The sequence below is a fragment of the Carassius auratus genome, unplaced genomic scaffold, assembly GCF_003368295.1.
Source record: "Carassius auratus strain Wakin unplaced genomic scaffold, ASM336829v1 scaf_tig00215912, whole genome shotgun sequence".
NCBI lineage: Eukaryota > Metazoa > Chordata > Actinopteri > Cypriniformes > Cyprinidae > Carassius > Carassius auratus.
The window spans coordinates 1,597,348-1,616,392 of NW_020528306.1; the positions used below are offsets into that span (position 1 = coordinate 1,597,348).

A 19,045-nucleotide genomic window follows, 5' to 3' on the forward strand; every position below is an offset into this window, starting at 1 on the left:
CTTTAGGGATCTTATCTAATCAGGAACAGCTTGTAACACTCCAAAGATAAAGTTAAACTTGAAATTGTATCATATGACCCCTTTAAACCATATGTTGTATTTTTTAATTGCAATTCAGTAATTCCTCTTCCTGTCCTTCCAGTTCAACATCCTGTGGCATGTGGCCAGTTTAATGGCATGTGCCATGTGGCCAGTGCCAACTTGTGAATTGAAAAGGTGCCAAATTCTCAATTTTGAACTTTGCCCAACCCAGATACTTGCATTGCATCTAGACTTTTTGCTAAGGTTGCTTTTAAATTTGAAAGATTTTCATGAATTTAAAAGTCCAAAGTCCTTGATTTATTTCAATTGCTGAATTTATCACTTTTCTCTTTCAGACAAGGCATCACACTTGAAATCTTCTTTTCAAACTGGTTAGATACACCTGAAAGGCCAAAGGTAAGAAGAAGAAAGCTAAGATCTATTTCAAGCCAAATTAAATACTCTGAGTAAAAGCAGGCTTGTTATACAACATGTAAAAGATGTAGTGGTGTTACCTCTCATGCCTGTCACCCAGAATGTAAAACCGTTTTTAATCCATTTCCTCTTGAGCAATAAAACATAGAGCACTTGCATATATCTCTCCTGGACCGACACATGGCATGAAAGAAGCAGTTTCCCTCCTGCTTTAAGATCCATTTAAACTCTCAAGCATTTCTAAACTGGGCTGCCATGAGCTCTTAAACAATTGATGACTAATACAAAATGGTAAATGTGTGTTTTTAGTTTAATATAGGATTTAGCATTTTACAGTTTGAACGATGATTTAGTTGTGAAAATATCATGATTCCAGCGAATACTGTGGAGGCTGTGTATGTGGAATCTACTCTGTTGAATGAAGATCGTTTTTTACATTAAGAATTGTTTGTTTTATAATAACCAGTGAAGACCACAAAAGCCTTTCCGTTCATCCATCCTGAGTCTATACGTCTCAAAGAAATGCATTAAAAAATCCATCTCTCTCCCTTCCAGCACAGTTTGTCTCAGTTTTGTGCTTGATTTACACTCATTCGCCAACTAGACTGACGTGCGGTGCCATTTTCATTGACGCCGCCATTAGATCTAATGACGCGTAGCTGCCAAAATCAGCACTGGAACAGCACTGGTTTTGCTTTTGGATAAAATCCTTGTTTTTTTCTCCTGTTTGAAGCCATTGCTTTGACTTTAAAAATATGTTCTTCTCAAACGTTCATCTATATAAATAATGACAGGAAATAGTTGAACCCAACAATAAACAATCACAGCCACATACACACACACATACAAAAGGGCGGGATGAGATTGGAATGGCGTTTTCTTTTTCATTGTGCTATTTTGTAAGATGGCAAACATTTGAGGCTGGGACAGTCTGAATCTCATGACCTTCCTTGACTCGGCTCGCTGTGGGTTGATGCTGAAAGGATATGCTCAGAGCAGCCTGTCAAATCCCAACCCTAACGTGTACCTTTTGTACAGAAAAGCAAAGCAGCTTTCAGTTCATTAGCTGGGGTGCGCCTGTATGGCAGTAGCTGTGGTTCAAGACATTAGGCAAATTTAAGCTGGTTTAAGAGAACTAGAACTTTGTTTCAAAACCTAGCACTCATCCCATTGCCTAAATAGGATGGGGGCTTCTAAGTCAGTAGTATCCTAAGTAAGTATCCTAGATGTCATAGAACCTCGTTGGACAGATAAGGATAGCATTTAGCAACTTACAAGTAGCACTCCACTCACGAGACTTGGCTTGCTGTTGATTTCAATTGAGTTTGATGTTAGCAAGTTGCTAAGCTAAAAGCGTAATGCTCTATAAATACATAATGCATACAAATAATGTTTAAAATAATCAATTTAAAAATATACTGATCTATTTTAATAATAATTTTGAATAATGAATTCAATATTTTATTTAAAATGTTTAATCAACATCTCTCCCGCTTTCTCCACCACTTTGGATTTGTTTTATATTTAAAGTTTGTAGTTTATTACATTATATTTTGGTTTTGCCTTCTTCACGAAGCATACATGATTTAGAACTTCTTAAAAAACAAGGATAGTTGACTTATCTTCTTCCAAACCTGTATGAATTTCTTCCAAAACCACATTGGATTTAAATTTGACTTTCACTGAATGTACAAGAAATCATTTTTCAAAATACCTTTTGTGTTTTACAAAAATCTAGTGCCACCATAGCGATCAGGTGCAAGCTCATATCCAGTTATTTTATCACTCAAAAGAGGAACTGGGTGTGTGTGTGTATGTGTGTGTTTGAGGGATGGGTTTGAAAGTGTATCTTTGTCCAGCTCTTTTTGTTTGAGTGTGTTTGTGTGCACGATTGTATTAAACTAGAACACAAAATGTAGTGCAGGAAAGCATCTTTTTTTGTTAAGAAAAAAAGATGAAAAAAATCTGTTTGAGGAAAAAAAAAATGTATATGAGTGACAAACTCGCTAGCAAAAGAGTAGCAATGAGCAACAGCTAATGAAATCCCATGTCTGCCCAACTGCTGTCTCATCAACATTTTTTGTGCCAATCGGTGTAAATAATCGTCTGTAAGCCAATCCTTTGTGTTATTTGTTGACACGCGTTCATAAATCAGCACTTGTGTTGCTCTGTGTATGAAATTTGACTGAAAATTAGAAATTTACAATCATAATTACAGTTGGCGAGGGGAATAATCTTATTTAATGTATAATAATTGTTGTTCATATAGTAGTTTGCTTTTAGTTGTGTAAATTGTGTATTAACACTACTGAAAACAATAAGCTCGGCCTTTAACTGTGCAGAGGTGACGACCTTCAGCTTTGTAGCATGTGGTTGACCTAAAAGAAAGTTATTTGATTTTGATGAATGATTACAAAGATGAATCGGTTTTGTTCATCAATGAATCATATCAAGCACAATAAGACCAGGAATGAGTATTAATAAAGTAACAAGGAACAGATCATTTGACAGATGAGAAAATATAAAAAATAAAAATAAACTTCTCAAGTTCAGACAGAGAGCTGTGAGAGCAGTTAGCACGTCTGTCATCACTAGTATTGTGCCGCCAACACAAGGGCAACATCCCACTGTTAACTGTTCAACACTAATTTAGTTCTGAGCACGCCATGTTTAGGAGTTCGTACAGACGTACTAATACAGAAATAATACATTTACCGTATATACCGTCAGCGTGTGTGAGATGGGAGTTTGCAAGTGTGTTTGTGTAACTACTTTACGAGTTTGGCAATGAGAGGGGGCTGATTGCAGTGTCTTGCAGGCGCACAAAGGCCTGGCTGTGCCGGGAATGAACCAGGCAATCTGGGCCGTAAAACTGCTATGTGTGGTATCCAAGTTAACAATGGCAGTTTGAAGCTCGAGAGTCAAATTCTGCTCTGCCCACTCTCCTTTCCCGAAAGTGCACAAGAGTCAATAAACACACATATATAGACACGCACACATTTCACAGACTTTTTTCTCTTTTCTCTTGGGGAAACAAAAATACATTTATTTAACTCTTAGAGGGGCTAATAAAGTCATGCATGCACATAAAGATGCACTTTGTTGAGGAGAGGTGTGCTACATCTCTAAGCAATCTTAATTACAAATTTCGCCTAGCGGACAATAAACGGATGGAAAAATTTATAGACTGACTTTTCATAATTATTTGTAGCCAGATTTTTTTTTCTGTAGACCGAAATAAAGTTAAAACTATTATACTGTAATTGGAAAATGTTTTTATGACTTCAAAACTTCAAACAAAAATTTTATTAATCATTTAATTATTAAATGATTAATTAAAACTAAGTTTAGTTTTACAAACATTTATTTTATATGATATATTATAACATTTTCACATTTTACAAAATGTAAATTATATTATTTAACACAATATCTTTGGAAGCAAAAAACAAAAATAAAAAACATACACAAAATTAAATAAGGAATAAAACTAACCCTTATAGCGAGAAACTATTGCAAAATAGACTCAAAGAAAATCTGAATCATAGAACTTTGATAACCCGGGTTCAAGTTACAAAACTACAACGCTTTAGGTCAGATAGACAGAAAGATTTTGCAAATTTTTGCAAAGCAAAATTTAGCTGCCTGTCTGAACAGGACCTGTAGATGTGGGCTCTTTTTACCTGAGCCAGTCAATAACCCTCTAGCAACCAATCGATCACAAGCAATGCCTTGGTGTCCAACCACAACACTCACTTTCTCTAGAAGAGGTGTAAAAATTCAACTTGATAACAAAAATATTTTCAGAGCAGATGTATTATGGTACAGTATATGTATATAGTAATACCTAATCTTGTTACTTGACTATTTTATGATGGATAGGGGACATCATTGGGTCTGTTTTTGCTCCTCTTATCTCCCATGTTTCTTATTACCTGCGAGAGGTAATGTCAGCCTTTCTGTGAGATCCTGCCTTTGTGTTTACACACCTCTACGCACACACGGCTCATCAGTTTTAAAGAGACAGTCCCTCTGAAAGCAGCGGCCCCGTGAGAAAAGTGTGTGTTCATGCTTGGGTGTGTGTGACAAAGAGAGAGACAAACGGCCCCTCCTCTGGGTGCACGGGGAGTCAACGCTGTTGATTACAGTGAAGCCTCGCTCCCAGACCTTTTACTGCTGCTACTGACGTCTGCTCCTCCACATGCACTCCTCATCTCTCTGCCTCCTCCTTTTCTCACTCGCTCCCCTCCTTTCTCTTTCCTCCCTCTCTCAGTGAGGGAAGGTATTCAGTGCGCCGACAGTGGGAGCTTTAATAAGGTTAAGTGCAGTGCGAGCGTGCAGAAGATCTTGCAGGAGTCGCAAGCGAGGATCTTTAGAGGAGAACTTCATTTCAAATTAATGAGGGGATTTTGTCCTCTATTTCAGACTCGAGCTCCTGGTCGCAGAGCTTGCTGTGTTGAGTGGTTAGTTCCTTTCAAGGAACAAGTGATTCTCTCTCTCTCTCTCTCTCTCTCTCTCCACTCAACATTCTGCTGATCTCTTCCTCTTGTTCAGTGGCTGAGGGACGCCTGCTCAGAATGGTTGCGGACTCCAGCGGTGCAAGAAGTCAAAGGAGAGGTAGAGCACTTCTTTTAACTCTTAAAGCTCCCATTGAGCACCTGTTTATATCTTACTTCCTTTGCAGATTGATAGTTCTTTACTATATGACCTGTAGCACTTCGTATGCTTCATTCAAGAGGTCTCGGTAACTTTTACAACTGTAGATCTTCTGTTCTGAGAATGTCTTTGAGGATGTTTGTGGTTTGAACCGTCTTTATTGTGTAATTGTGGGTAGCATTTGCTATTACTTGTACCTGGAGCATCACTCAGTGGCTAAGAGAGGAAATCACACTGTTGGAAGGTTTTTTTTTTGATTTGTGAAGTGTGAAGTGAAGGATTTTTACCCTGATGTTTTGTATTTAGTGTCTTTCAGTGAGTTTGAATGACGTCCTTCAGCTCAGAAACGATTGAATCGAGCTTGCATGTGCTAAGTGCATCATGTTTAACTATTTCACTACTAAGTGAAAATGTTGTGCGGCAGGTACTTTATGATGTCTTCGTCTCTCACACCTTCTCTCTCTCTCTCTCTTTCTCTCCCGCCCTCCTCTGCCTCCTCTTCCGCAGGTTGCAAAATGGATTCACTTCAGTGGCTCTGGTGGAAAGGGCAGCAAGCGGAAAAGAGCAGGGCCCAAGGTTAACTTCAAAGAGGTAAGACCCCGCCAAGCAGGCTTTAAATAGATCTCATCCCACCCGTATGCCTTCCCTACATCTCTTCCTAATAATTTCCACTTCAGTTTGGTCACTCCAGATTAGGAAACGTCCGTAGTTTTGCTTAATCATGCCTAACGAAGTCATCCGACTTCTGTTCCTCTCAAGTTGCTGTTTAAGAATCGCTCAAGATTGAACATAGTTTTGTTGTGAAGCAGGGCTATCAGATTTTCGTACGCTGATGATGTACTGCAGGATATTGAATGCTGGAAAAGGGCTCACACATACACCCATCTCATGTGTCTGCCTCTTGGCCAGCCAACAACAGAAAAAAATCAAGGCACAATCTGAAATAGCAATGTGATGGCCGTGAGTCACTCCTTTTAGGTTTAGCTGCCAGGGAAGATACCTGTTGCTCACTCTGCATGAGTTTATGCGTGTGCATGAGCATGATGTTTTTGTGTATTCTTTTTCTCTCTGTGTTTATCGAAACTTCTAAGTTGTGCATACGTGTATACAGATTCCTCTGTAAGTCTTCACCCAAATTGTCAAACAGTTTGTCTCGCTGAAACCCATGCACATGTGGAATCTGCACGCCGACTGGCTGTGCACCAAACAGTGCGGTCGAGCCTCTATTAAAGTATGTTCACCAATCAGATGGCAGAATTAGGTTCATAAACTCCTCTGTGTGTGTGTCTTGCGTGTTTCATCTAGTGTGATTTCAGTTATGTCATCTTCAAGTTTCTGCACTGAGGTAATGTCTGCCTCAAGATCATGTTTTTGTGGTAGGTGTGTATATTTGTGTCAGTGACTGGAGCTAAGAGGCTATTCTGTCTGAATATGTCTTTGTGAAAGGACATTCTTAAGTGTCACATTTTACAGCTGCTACCATCTGAAGCTGTTAACCCTTACTGAAAGTATCGTGGTGTACCAAGGTATAGTGATTGAGTATTCCGACAGACCATGGCATATTATATTTGTTTTTAGTTAAAACATAGTATATTATATTATTTTAGGATTAAGATCACTAAAAAAAATTAAAACAAAGTTCTGACGAATAATGCTATATATAAATGTTCTTTTTTATGTCTGAACTTTTCTTTGTTTTAAGTTATTCAAAATCCTTTCTTAGATTTAAATTATATTATTAAAAATGAAAGAAAAAGAAATGAAAGTCTAATATAAAATTTCTTGAATTCTAGATATTATAAGTATTTTGGATAATTTAACAAAAGTTAGGATAAAACTATATAATGTTCTTCATTTTAAGTCATAACTGCTTTTTTAAATGATACAAAATTCTACAACTTTTTTTTTAATTTTAATAATATAATATAATCATATATAATCATTTTAAAGCTAGAAGTTAGGATTTGTAATAATTCCAAAATAAATTACATGCAATTAAAACAATTATATTCACTTTTACTTAAAATGGTTATAAATCCTAACCGTAAGACTTTTTCTTGTTTAAATAAACAAGTTCTTTTGTTCTTTTTGGACCCTATTACTTACGAAGGATGGAATGATTTCTCTATTTTTGTGCCACTTGTAAGTGAAGTGAAGTATGCGCTCACTGATTTAAAAATAAAAAGTGATGTGATATGCAGCCAAGTATGGTGACCCATATTCAGAATTTGTGCTCTTCATTTAACCCATCCAAAGTGCACACACACAGCAGTGAACGCACACACACCGTGAGCACACACCCGGAGCAGTGGGCAGCCATTTATGCTGCGGTTGGGGGTTTGGTGCCTTGCTCAAGGGCACCTAAGCCGTGGTATTGCCGGCCCGAGACTCGAACCCACAACCTCAGGGTTATTAGTCAAACTCTCTAACCAATAGGCCACGACTTCCCCCATTTGTATTTATCATATAAAAAAAATATTTTTGAACATGTTTTTTACAGCGGTTAGCTGTGAAACCTTCCCAGACCACACCTCTCTGAACGAGTATGAAGCTCTCTGAAGCTCAGTCTTTCTGGCACCTGGCGAATTGACAGATTTGTTACATGTAACTTCAGAGAACAGTGATGGGAGGTGTATATAGAGAGAGACAGGCCCATGAAAGAGAAGAAAGACCAATTACAGTCCAGTTGGCTGTGTAAAATGACCAGGGCGGGGACAGAGGGAGAAAGAGAGAGAGTCAGCGATTGTTTGAAGTAGTGCCATAAAAGCCAACCTGAAAGGAAACACTGGTGACCCCTCCTCTCCTCATGCCCCCTTCCACTCGTACACCTCCCCACCCCCTGCTCATGTAAGGCGGTAGGAGCCCCTGGCTCTTTCCAGGTGTATTTTATATTGCACATTCATGGACTTCAAAAGCAGGCATCCCATCCTCAGCTCACCCATAAATCAAGCTCAGGTTGTGCCCTTAAAGCGACTGAGGGGCGAGAGGAGAGCATGTGGGCCCTACAGGCAGTGCAACGAACGCTCTCTCATTGGTAATTACATCATAGGTAATTGGCACAGTTCAGGTCCAGACACCCCCCACTAACCTCAGACTGAGATCAGGGTCACTTTAATGTGAAATGAAGGTTTTGGAGCGGAAAAGAATAAAGTTTTATTGCCTCCTATTTGAGCTTGTGTGTGTGTGTGTGTGTGTGTGCGTGTTTAGGGAGTTGCTGTGCTATATTAGTTACGCTTTGTGATAATGAGCTTCATTTTGCTCCATTTTCATCCAAAGCCAAGCTAATGAGAGAGCCTGTCTACACCAGCTAATCACAGAGACAGAGGGACCGACCTCTAGTACGGTCTCATACATTATCTAGCCTCCCACTTGGTTGCTAAACATTATACATGGTGAAATATTGGCATTGAGCAACAGGTGTCCTGTTTGAAAGTCACTACTTTAGTAGACCAGATCCAAAAAGTACATTTATAATATTATATTATATTATATTATACGTAAGGGATAATCAGCGGCTAGCTGTGCATTAAAGGCGAAAACGAAGAAGTTATTTCCAGCATTCACATATTAAAGATATTAATAATATTTGCGCTGCAATATTTGACCGGAACGATGAAAATGACAGTTATTTTTGTCAGTTACATCTTGTAAGATGTAGCATTATATTCGTTTTAAATAAGATAGAGCAGACAAATATATTAAGTAGTGCAGTAAGATTACATTTATATGAATTATGGCATTTAATTAATTTAACTGTTGAGCAAGAAAGAGATGCGTGTGTGAAGTAGTCTACCTGCGCCATGGTGTTACTTTCGCTGATGAGAAATATAATGTAGCAGTTTAAGCTTAAGGTATTTTATACAGGCACAGGGCAGTGTTGATAATATAGCTTATGTGCTCCTGAATCTAATTAAGACATGGTTGATTGATTATCCAGGTCACATTTATTTTCCAACTACAAATATTTCAGCAAAATGTATATTTTTTTAGTCAGAATTATTGCGCTCCTATTTAATTGAGCTCTGTGTGTTTGGTGTGCATGCGAGCGGCGGCTCTCGTTCACTGAAGTGAAGTTTAGCCGAGAATCCCACAAGGCTCATGCACTTCTGACAGAAAAATTGAAATATTTCCATGGCTTTCTAACATTTACAAATGGAGAATATACCTGTGAAATGTAAGTTATGCATTCAGGAAGATAGCACATCTCAAACACATTAAACAGTGCCAGTTGTCTCTTTCAGCAGCACATGCAGCCTTTCTATCAAATCACATGACAGGCCGTGGTATGTTACTATGTGTAAAGTGTTTACTGACAATTTTGATCAATGCAATGTGTTCTTTCTGACTAAAAGTATAAATTTCTTTCTCACACACACACACACACACACACACACACACACACACACACACACACACACACACACACACACACACACACAAAGCATTATACATTTTATTTACTGCCCCTAAAAACTGAATGATAGTTTATGCGCTTTCCTGGGAATTGTACCTGTAAGAGTGGCATTGGTAGTGTCTGTTCAATTGGGCTACAGGAATGTACTACGGGAACAGTTCCTCTGGAATTAATTCTCTCAAAATTGTCACAATTGCTATATTCATGGCTCAAACCATGATCTTTCAGTTACCAGCCCAGTTTTTATGTATTTTTTTGACCATTTGACCACTTTTATTTTTAGGGGTAGTAAGGAAATGATCAGTAAAATTAAATGCGAGCCAGACTCAAATTTGAATCACTCTCATTTAACCACCGCACCACAACCCCTCATTATATGGGCTAAGCCCTTTAGGCCATACTGCTGCCAGTTTAGGCCATACTGTACTTTCGATTTTGGGAAAAGGTACTCTAAATGGCTAGATGCTATATGAAGTTCCTCAATGCTCTGAGGTTTGGCTCTTGTGAAATCTTTCTTTGTATATTCAGTGTCAAAGAAAGGAATGCTGGGTTGTCTGAAAATAAGGTCACATTCATGAATAGCATAATCCTTCCCTTAGACCGCAGAGCCTGAAACCATAGTGACACACAGATACACTGAACTCCTTATCTATTCTTCATTGGTTATTTCTTCAATTCCTTTTTCGGCATTTGTTTTATACGGTCATGTACTCTTTTGAATGTTCGCTGGAATGTAGATGAAAGCGGTTCCTTGCGGGACAATGTTTTTGAGCCTAATCCAAATTCTTGTTGTGTGCTGACATTGCTGTTACTCCACATAGCCAAATGGTTGTTCCTGTGGCCTGTTCAATATTTTTGCGGTAATTTATGGCACTTTACAGGTTTATCTTTTTCTACCGTGCATAGAGATGTCCTACAGAGTGCTTGATTGCCATGACCTGCTTCCTTCTGTTCCTCAAGGTCTCAAACTCACTCTTTCCCTGAAGTTTTTTTCTGTTCACGGCATCCTGAACCCAAAGCTGATTTATGGATATGGAGGAAGAGGTAAAGGAAGTAGGCCCCTCAATCCAGATCCTCTCTAAATACCCGAGAGCACAAAATGACAGACTGCAGTTCTAATGTCTGAAGTTGTGTGTATGTGTTTGGGATGGGGGGGGGGGGGGTTGTCTGCATTTAGTGAATATTTTGGCATCAGACAGTGCACAAGTCAATCCAAAAATGTGCGGTTACGTGTGACTGCCAGGGCTGGAATCTTTTTTGTACTGTTATTAGAGACAAGCTCAGTTCAGCGAGATCCATGACAAACAACAAACGGAAAGATCCATAAACAAAAGCAAAACAAGACTGACCTTTTCACTCGCTGCCCCTCCTTAAAGGGAAGAGGTGGGGAGGTCTCCTCTATTACTTCTGACTCATTCCTCTCACGAGCTAACTGCACATGAGGGAAAATACAGGAATATAAAGGAGCTACTGCTGATATTGGCAGGATAGTGCCTCACATACAGACACATGCAAATACATCGTATCATATCATATTTTCTCAATAAGTATAGTTTGATTTTAATATTAAAATACTATTAAAACAAGATCCATTATTATGCGTTGATTCCAAAATTTTGAATGTGTGAAAATAAATACATATTCTCTAAAAATAATAAATATAATTTTTGAATCAGTTTTATTCAGTTTTTCAGTAAAATATTGAATTTATACATTTATCATAGCCATAACATTTGTATAATATATCTTGAATTAAATGTCATACATTAATATATAATGTATCTTGAATGAAGTAAAGTTTTGTACATTTTTAATGTTTAATGTCCAAACTCAAGTAAATTCTGTACGATTTCTACAACCGTTTTCCAATGAAAGTAAGAAATAAATTTGAAAACAAGTTTTGTTAGTAAGTACTTTTTACTGCAAATTTGTTTTTATGTCATGTAGGAGTGTGTGTGGACATGGGTGAGAAGAGAGAGTGTGTCTTGTCTGCATGTGTGGGAATGATCCAGGGTCCATGTCCAATTGCGGAGGAGCAAGTGAAGGGCAGAGGCTGTGGAGAATAAACCATGAAGTCATGTGCTTTTTATTACACACACACACACACACACACACACACACACACACACTAAACTTTGCATTCCTCACTTCAGAGGAATTTATACAACATGCAATCATTTAACCAGAAAAGTTATTTCAAGTTTGAATGTATTTAAACTTCAAAGTCAGATGCAGATCAACTCAAAGCTGTAACCAGTATCGCCAACTGGATGTCTTCCTTGTGTTATGAAAGCCTAACCATTGCCACCGGCGGCGCCAGGGGGGGTCTTGGGGGGTCTCAAGACCCTGCCAAAAAATGCCTTGACCCCCCATTTGACCCCCAGCCTCTTCCTGATTAAAAATTATATATATTCGGGATAAAGATCCAAAAATGTTTCTCTTCAAACTACGCAGAACAATAATAAATAATAATTATTTCGATATTTATTCATACACTGAACCGAGAACCGTTTCTGTCGGACGCGTCCGATTCAAGAACCGATGAGCTGAGATTACTGCGCATGCGTGATTCATCGTGAAGCAGACTGACACAGAGCGCATCTGAACCGAACTGATTCTTTTGGCGATTGATTCTGAACTGATTTTGTGCTAATGTTATAAGCGCGGGTAAACCAAAGGCTTGAATGAAGGGCAATCATCGCCAATGACGGCATTACATCGAGCGCAAAAGAACCGGTGAACCTTTCTTTTTTCAGCTGGTTTATTTGATCGAATTGTCCGAAAGAACCGGTTCACTTGAGCACCTGCTCCTTTGCCCCTTAAGTGCCCTTTTGTCAAAGCAAAATTTCCTCCATTTTTTTTTTTGTAATAACATAAACTTTTGTGAATGCCTGCCCACGCCCAATCATAATATTAGTACAATTTATTAATAATAATTTAGCCTTAAATAAAATGACCAACATGATGACCTGACTATGACCTCATCCAACGGAAGATTCCTCATGCTGCACTCGCATTTTTTAATTGCTAGAGGATATTTTCAACATTGTGGCAGCTGGTAAGTGGTGTTTCATTCTCAGCGAAGTTATTTTGGTGTTTATTTACTTATTATTATTTTACAAGAACGATGTGATGTGAGAACATGCAGATACGTTGTTTATATTGCTGTGTGTAGGCTGTAGTGTAGAAGTAACACTAGCGTGCTGTTTGAGGGAGAAAAGTTTCACAGGCATCGAGGGGTCTGGTCTTTTTTATGTTATTTGAATAAACTTTTATTATATTACAGTACTTATTTATTTTTAACACGTAAAAATAATTATCACAACACTGGTAAGGCTTATTCAGATTTTCTCATTCTCTGAATTATCATTATAAAAATAAAAACAATTCAGAAATGAATTAAAATATAATTATATTTTAAATGTGATGCAAATATTTTTTCTACAATAGCAACAGTGTTTACAACAGCAAGACCACTTTAGCCTGTAAACTCAATAATATCTGGAAATAAATGTAAAAATATCAATGTCAATAAAAATGCATAATATACCTGACATGAAAGTGCAGTGTGAAGGATATGAATAACAAATGTAGCCTGTCATTTGTTTACATTGCAAAGGTGTTTTTGTTGTTTAGTAGCAGAAATATGCAGTTATTAGCCATGTCCACTGTATTTTTTGTTGGTTTTCATGAGACCCCCTTTGAAAAGACCAGGACCCCCCCATTGCCCCCCCAATCAAAATTGTCTGGAGCCGCCACTGACCATTGCACATGTGCTGGTGTGTTTGAAGTGTGCATGGCCTGGTTTGATACATGCTTTTTAGTGTTAAATTGAATTTGTTCAAAATTAATAATTTAATTTCAGTATATTATAGAAGACGTTATCAATAAACGTGTTGCTTGGAAAAAAAATGTAATGGCCAGCAATGTACAAAGGTGCTCTTTAGAGGCAGTCTACAGTACCTGTTGAAAACCACTGGCAGAAAGGTCCATACTGGCAGTTCATCCACATTTTTCCTGTTGTTGAGGCTGAATTCCACGTTATGTGTGTGTGTTAGCATTAGCCTGTGCACACGTGTCTGAATTTTTATTCTGAATTGCATGGCTGAGAATTTCCACATTATTCTTTGTACTATATGAGGATGCAATAAGCCATGCTCTCAAAAGAGCTCTTGCGTCTAACTTCCTATGCAAGCCTAACATAATCAGAAAACCTCATAGCTGATGGTTTTTATTTGATATGGTAAATGGGTGCACTCGCTCACTAGAGAATAGTGTAGAGAGTGTAGTGTAGACCCAGGGCCTTTAAAAGCCAGAGCATTATACAAACAGTATGTATATAAAAGGCTCTGCCACTCCTGGTGCATGAAAGCAGAACTCTGCGGTCTCTGTTTTTATTTATCTCCATCCAGCAAAGAAGCACTTTAGTATGTGCCTGAAGACCTCTGGGTCTTAATGTGGTGTTTAGCATAAGCTAAAATGGATAGTTTACCTAAAAATCTTAATAAAACATCATTAATAACTCATATTGTTCTAAATCTGGATGGCTCACATTCTTTCCCAGTGTGTTTTGGACCCCATCAACTTCCACTGTACAAAAACATTCTTCAAATTATCTTCTTTTGTGTTAAATGAGAAAATAAAAAAAGTAATCAATAGTCAGAATATTTAGTGGACTCTTGTGTCCCAATGATGGCCCTTGGGAGGAATGATGATACTGGTTGCTTGAGCTGAGATTTTTGTGTCCGGTGGAAACAGTTTCAACAGTTTCTTCAACATAAGGGACACAGATATCAATATATTATGTGATTCAGATTATTCTAATCAGCAAACACTCACTATTCTCTCAAAAGCCTAAGCTGAACTTTTCTCTGAGGAATAGGGCTTGAAGCTTTTAACGTGAGTGGTTTTCTCACCGAAAAATAGCTAGCAACATCTCATCAGTGTCATTAAATACCATCTGTGTTTGTCTTTCCAGCGCACATGGAAAAGGCATCAGTTAGGAAATACACAGACCCACATCGCTTTAACTGATCACATATGGTTGCCCCTCACTATTTCCACATTGTGACATTCAAGCTCCAATTGGATTTATGTTAAATACCAATTTGCAAATAAATGCACCTTCTTAAATGGGAGTTAGCATATAAGGCTCAAACGAGGCCTGTGTTAAACGACTCCGTGCATGTTCTGCGTCATGTTCCACGGGCCTCATTTGATGGGAAATGAAATCAACGATCACAAATAAAAACGTAGTGAAGTGACTCGGGCATCACTTCATCTCATTTCTCACTGGTCGTAAGCGCCGCACTCCAACATCTGTCTGGTAGGAGAAAAAGCTGCATTTTGGTAATAAGCGAGGTAGATGGCGGCTCTCACAGACCACTATTATGGTGCTGTGAGCCTCATTGAGTCCCCCCCTCTATTCTCTCTCTTCCACTCTGTGAAGGTTTACAGAGCAGACTAAAGCCCACATCATACACGGCAGACTCTTTAATGCTGTTGGGTTCACAGGCACAGACATTATTGAGGGAGACACACATGAATCTAATAACAGAGACTTTTAAAGGGGTTTATTTGTCGTTAGGCGTACAGATCAATTTGGACTGTTTTAGCCAAAGTGCTTCCGCCAAAGGAGAAAATCATAACAGGACTTTGGGTTATGAACGCTATAAATCTCCAGACTGCATTTTTCTCTGAAGCTTTTGACAAGTATGTAGTTTAGAGACACTCAAATGGACTGGTTTGACTTATGAACTACTTAACTTAATTTGATTAAAACAAAAAAAATCTGCTTCATTAATGACCTGGCAAACTTAACTACTGCTCACACAGTTCTGCTCAGCTGCAAGTCTGTCCTGTGCACTTCAATAACTGTCTGGTTTGATTCAGCTACAAAATCAGATATCAGAAGACTGCTGAAAGGATTATTGGTGCTCCCCTGCCCTCCCTTCAAGAACTGTATATATCCAGAGTGAGAAAAAGGGCTCAGAAAATCACTCTGATATAGAAATTGCTATTTAATGCATTAAATATCCCTCATACCCTCATACTGATATTAATCCGCTCATGTCTATTATGCTTGCTTAGCTCGTAATCTTAAATCTGAAGTCCATATTATCTATGCACAGCAAAGATAAACATCTGTATTTCTCAGACTTCACACACTACCAAAATATTGTACCAAACATCAAAAATAAACAGACCCCCAAAACAATTTAAAATGCCATTGGACTGATGCCATTGTGAAATGGCTTCAGTGATTTTGTGGCTTGCTGGCAGTGAGCCAGGAAAATGAGTCCTTATCAGATCCATTTGATGGCGCTATATTTGGGTCTGAATTGAGAGAGGCCAGAGAGTGCGTAGTAATGGTACAGACAGGAATAGCGGGCAGAAATAGCTGCCCGCCTGACTGGCACACTCAGTGGACTGTGTGTTGGATGGCTCGCTGTAATCATCGCTGCTGGGCACAAAGGAAGAATGACGATAGCACATTAAAGTGCACTTACTATTGCACTACAACCTTCTATTGTGTTTGTTTCATTCTCTGTGGGGGTCTGTTCAGCAATATGGCACTCAAATTAAAAGATGTCCGTATGTTACCACAGATTTCCATAGAGAGATTTGCATCCAAATTAATTTATTGTGTGTTGGTCGCTTGCATTTGTTGCTTCTTATTGTACTAGCAAGCACTGAATCCAACAGCTGTACCTGGTCCATAGGTGTGTTATTGTACATTCACCTGCCTTTGCATTGTTGTTGTAATCCCTGCAGCCTATTATAACCTGAAACCCTAGACTGAGACCAGAAAATAGAAAAGTAAGACAATCTTCAGCATGTAGGAGTAGTGTTTTTGACCTCTCATTTCATTAGAGGTGATGTAAAGAGAGAAATGTCAGTGCAATGGAAGATTTGGTTACTTTGAAGAGCTGTTTCCAAGCGTGAGATGTCTAGAAAGAGTGACTAGTAAGTGTCAAATGTATGAAAAAGCAAATATGAGTCATTGCTGGTGAGTCATGTGACCTTGACCTTTCAATGTTGCTTATTTGGTCAATTTAAGATGGGTAAAGAATGTCTAGAGATCACTCACAGCCTATCTGTGAGGTTGTTCTACTTGATGTGTGTGTGGATGCAAAACTGAGCTGAATTTAAAACTGAATCGGAGTGTTAAAGCAGGTGGAGATGTTTAGAGCAGGTCTGTTAGCAGCCGCCTGGTGTGACACTCTGCCATGTATTAGTCTCCATGTGTAAGGATGACTCATCCCATGCTGCTTGTCAGGAGTCTTTAATCTTCTTAAAGAGCCACTGCCACACTCTTCTGATGCTGCGTCGTCTGTAGTCAGTTTTCATTCATGTGAAACAATTTGAAATTGATTTGAATGAATTTCTTTACTTTTCATTGGTAGTTTTGTGTATGCGCACATTTCTGTCTGAACAAGTGCTATAGAAACAAATGCTATGTTTGCATGCATTCAAAATAACAGTGATATGAAAGCATTTTTGAAAGCTGTCAAGATACAAGCTACTCAGTTTAAAGTACTTCAACAGTTAAGCTTCTCTTGAAAATGTAGGTGTCCTATAACTTACTAACAAAAAAGATCTAATTACATTGGAGCTACTGTCCTCAAGGGTGAAATACAACAGAATTTCATGACAAGGAATCATTTTGTAAATGAAGATATCAACGTGGATTGTATGGAAATCTAGGCTTAGGTTTAGGGGTTGGGTCAGGGATTGAGCATTTATGGTTAGATTTAGGTTGTATTTGAGTTGAATGTTTTCTTTCAATTTTCTCATTTCATACAAATTTAATTATTACAAATTCTCATGAGCTCAAGCTAGAGATATCTTTGTATGCAATCATCCCATTGTATAATTTATAATTAAACAATGAGGGTTTTTGAATGAATAAACAATTAGAATTGTGGCATTAATTTGAATCGGGGCAATAGCTTAGTAATGGTACACTAAATGCAGCAACACAAACTATGTTGAAAATATTTTAAAGAATATCAGCAGTTGGCTGAACATGTTAGAATAAATGGCAAAATTTGACAAATGTGTGACTCAAATTTGTGGCTTTATTTTTATTTATTTATTCATTTTTCCTCCTTTTTCGCACCCTCTCTTGAACACTTTGAAGTGTGCTTCTTGTATTAATTTTCTGTTTGAACATCCTAATCTCAGTATTTATATACTATGCCATAGAATACTGCATAAGTAAACATTTTATCGTTGTACACTGTTGTTTGCTGAAAAAAGTTGCTAGTTTTTACTGTTTTGACAACATCTGAGCTGCTGTCATGCTACTGGAAAATGTAGAGTTAAGTTTGTAGCATTCATTCTAAAGCCCCCTGCCGACCTTCATATTTGACGTCGGTGCTCACGGGGGTCTGTAGGAAGTCTAAGCCCAGATATTTCTCAGTATCCGATGTTCCTTTCACGCATCACTGGAGCTTTGGACCCAAATAAAACATAAAAAAGGAAGGTTGTGTGCTGTGTTGGGGAGTAGCTTCTTAGGGGTTAAGATGCATGTGCAGATAGTCTCCAAACCCCTGTCCAGCCCTGCAGACACGTTAGCATTTCATTTTCATAACACATCCAGCCAGAGTCTCGCCAGGTGACAGCTATGCCAGCATGTGGGGAGATGACCCCGAGCAGGCTTTTAGCCGGAACTGATGCTATCTCACTAACAATTTCATTTATTTGTGAGGTTTGTTTTCCTCTCTCCTGTCTCACAAATCCGCTCAAACTCATATGGAGCAAATTCAGTTGACACGGGGAAACATCTAACCAAGTATGTGCAGTATACAAACTGTATCATCTGATAAACAGGAGAAATGACCGATTGTGGCCATCTATAGGTTTATATTTAGTTATTGTGATGTCATCTGTCTGTAAAACTCATTTTCCCCATCTTCCTCTTGTATTTTTTAGTCTATACCTTTCCTGTAAAAAGACATCATGGAAAAACATCATATGTTTCCTTTTACTCTGAGTTATAAACATAGAAAAACATACTTTTCAAGCATGCAGATATACAGTAAGAACACCAAATGGTCTTTCAGCCCTTGGCGAGCTCATACAACGGCATATTCCAGGGGTCTAATCAGATTTCTCATTTTGATTAAATTGTAACTCAATATGAACAAGGAGCTTATGTGGAGCGAGTCTGTGCAACAGGTGACCTATGAGATGGTAGCTAGTGAAAAAAAGAAAAAAGAAAACCTGGATCCTCAAATGGCATGTGCAGCCATTTTGAGGGGTCACTCAGAGGTAACCCTGCGATGACATCTGGACGTCAAATCCAGAAATCCTTTAGTCTAGAGCACAAAACATATGCCAGTTGAGGAATTGTTTTTCAAAGCCATCTTCTAGTTTGGGTTGTAGCATCAGGAGCTGTTTGCAGATTAACACAAAAGTCTGGTCATGCTTTAAAGCCCTCCCAAACAGGCATCATCAAAGTGTCTTTCACCAGTTGCTTTTATTAACAATAGCTATTTTGCTTTGATCTTCCCT

The 19,045-nt window shown here is 38.3% G+C and overlaps 1 pseudogene; it reads left to right on the forward strand.

Annotated features, from left to right (window-relative positions):
• LOC113096362 (aminopeptidase O-like) overlaps nucleotides 1-19,045 on the forward strand; it is an 80,530-nt pseudogene that overhangs the window by 25,223 nt on the left and 36,262 nt on the right.